Here is a 2,829-nt window from a genome sequence, read left to right as displayed (position 1 = left end):
TTTTTTATTTTCAAAAAAGGGTTAAAACCACAAAGGGGAAAAAATTTCCCTCGCATGTGTACATCTACACATCTGACGTAAAACTTCAACCGTCATGCAAATACACTATTTCAGTTCATTGTTCTCCATTATAGCCGGAGGAGTAAGGGTAAATCTGAAGACTAAAACCATAATCATAGCAGCTGATAGGTTCTGTATCAGTCAAATATAAACACATAAACACATCCTTACTCATTAAGTATGTGCTCTTTGGATGCACCGTTAAGTACTAATAAACCATTTTAGTTGGGTTCAGTAACTAATACTTTTTTCTTCATAATAACAAGTCATTGTAGTACCCAGACTCAGTCTTGCTCAGGAGGCATGCATTTAAAATGGCTCTAATTTTCAAGGAAATCTTCACCTAAACGTGCGTTTACTTTGCCAGCTTTCTAAATCTGTGGGAAGAATATTTAAAAATAGTTTGGCATTGTACCCAATTCCACTACTGAGAAGCTGATGCTAAATCAAGAATCGTCTACCTGATTATCCAAACAAACGAAAAAATTACGTTTCTTACAAATCAGGTTTGCGCTATGTTTCATTGCTCTTGTCAAAAACTATCTGTAAAATCTGGCTACAAAAAGCAGTTATCGAGTTGGTTTGCAACTGTCGTTAATAAAAAGTGGATCACAAACCAAGTGTTTCTGCACACTAAGAGAAAGAGACAAACAGAACTATTTTTCTTAAAATTTTCTCAAACAGAAATTCGTAGGCAGATGTATCCAGCCCTCAAATAGGTGTTATGCCCAATTGAGGATTTTACTGTTCGCTAACAAATATTTTCATGCAAGACAGCATATTTCGGAGCAATCACCGTTTACACTTCAGTGACACAGTCATTCTAAACAACGTGAGGCTGTAAGGCTCAACACACAGTTTTACACCTGTATACAATCAAGAACATAGGGTGCATGCTACTCCTATGAAAGTGGCACATCGCCTGCTTTGAAACATAAGGTTTGCATACCTAAAACACGTTAACACACAGCAACCGGAGTAAACAGTGCTTCAACGGCTCCCAACAATGTCTCCACCGGTCACATGTAACTCCTCGTTTTTTACATTCATGGGCAGTTCAAAACTACATTATTAGAAAAACACCACATTATTAACCATTTCCCTAACCTACTCAGCAAGAATGCAAGTCAGAAGTGTTTTTCTGTTGCTTAGATACAGTTCAGGTTACCTTAGAGACATAACGCAGTGTTGCTATTGCTTTAAAAATGTGTAAGTAGCCGTTTACGACTTTTTTCATGATTTTTCAACAGTGCCTACGTATTTGTTTATGCTATTACAATACGTATAATTTTCTTAGCGCAAAAGCGATTGTCTAGGGTTCAATGAAAAAAAAAAAGCTTTGATGAATATTTATCTATTGTTGATTGATTTATTTACTAACATTTCATTACCGGAAAAGCCCGACAGCGACGGGTAGGAGTCGTATTTTCAGCGGATGCTCTGGGAGAAAAGCACTAAAGTAGTACAAAACATTTTAAGAACAATTTTACAGTTTTCAAAAATAATGCAAAAAAGTCTTCAGTTTAAATAACTGTACTAGATTAGACAGAATATGAAAAACACTGGTTAAGAACAGATACAAGTCATTTGGGCTTTGTTCAGCACATTACCCCACCGCGATTTTCGGGCAGGAATGGGCGTGACCTACATGATTGACATGGCAAGCCAGTGTGACTTTGCATGGAAAACACGGCTGAGTGGCAAGTCATGTAGATTATCCACTGACATCAGGGCCGGCCTTAGCTGAAATGGCGCCCTAGGCGAAGTACTGCTCTGGCGCCCCTTAAGCCCCACCCACACTGAACACAAGGAACACCCATATGTGAGACACGCCCACTGATGGGCCACTCCCACAAAACACTCCAGTTTTTTCCATGTTTAAATGCATGAAAATCCAAAGTCGTAAGATACCTTGTAGTTTAGTTGACTGAAATTGAAAGCTGAATTATCCTTAAACTTGGTTGATCTGTTGCTAGTGTAGCATTCACCTACAGTCATGAGACTGTATTAACTTTTTTGCAAGGTGCATTGATGTTTGTGTAATAGTTCACATATGGTCTAGTGTAGCAGCAACTCTACATTACTATATAGCCTGATCTGCTTCATGCTCTTCACAGGTCAGCCATCAAGTCTACATACTTCAGACAGCTACACATTGTGATGTGGTGGTGCTGCAGCTGTATGCTTACCCAGTGGCCAAAAAGGAAAGCAGTATTACTACAGTCCGTGAGGTCTTGAACTTTGCATACAACTTAACACTAAGCGGATTTCAGAATTGTAATCAAAAACAACAGAAGGAGAAAAGGCAACAGCCAAAAAACAACGCCAGTTCACAAAATGTTTAATCCAGCTTAGCGCCTCGGCATAATAGCCTTCAATGAGTACACATTGAAGGCTATTTTGGATTTCAGAATTGTATTGGCAGCGTTTCTTATCCATTATGGGTTGCAGATGGATGTGGTACCTTCAGTTTTAAAGAACAGCAGTGTACTACTTTTAGCTATCAGGTCAACTCAAGTAATTTGAAGACATATTTAAGACGAGAGACATTGATATTGTCAAATGATTTATTCCATTACTTGTCAAGTACATTTTTATATGCAATCTTTGACAGTAAAATTTTGCACTTGTACAAAACTGTCAGGCCTGGTTGATGAATTTGAAAACAGGTTTCAGTTGGCACAATTAATGCTAGAGACATTGAAATAGTCAGATTTCATTTCATTGTTGGCTACTAGACATTTCTATATGCAATGTTTGACAGTTAAA

The 2,829-nt window shown here is 38.0% G+C and overlaps 1 protein-coding gene across 2 annotated transcripts in view; it reads right to left on the bottom strand.

Moving 5' to 3' along the window:
* Positions 1-1,192, bottom strand: part of CFAP251 (cilia and flagella associated protein 251) — a 2,280,288-nt gene extending 2,279,096 nt beyond the window's left edge. For both annotated transcript variants that reach the window (XM_044068613.1, XM_044068614.1), the window contains exon 1: positions 1,010-1,192. The gene's annotated coding sequence lies outside the window, so the exon portion shown is untranslated. The remainder of the gene's footprint in view (positions 1-1,009) is intronic.
* Positions 1,193-2,829: the final 1,637 nt, after the last annotated feature.

Source organism: Protopterus annectens, chromosome 4.part0 (genome assembly GCF_019279795.1).
Source record: "Protopterus annectens isolate FY-2018-M chromosome 4.part0, PAN1.0, whole genome shotgun sequence".
In the NCBI taxonomy this organism is placed as follows: Eukaryota; Metazoa; Chordata; order Ceratodontiformes; family Protopteridae; genus Protopterus; species Protopterus annectens.
The sequence above is the reverse complement of the archived record's forward strand: the minus strand, read 5'-3'. Positions and strand labels throughout refer to the sequence as shown.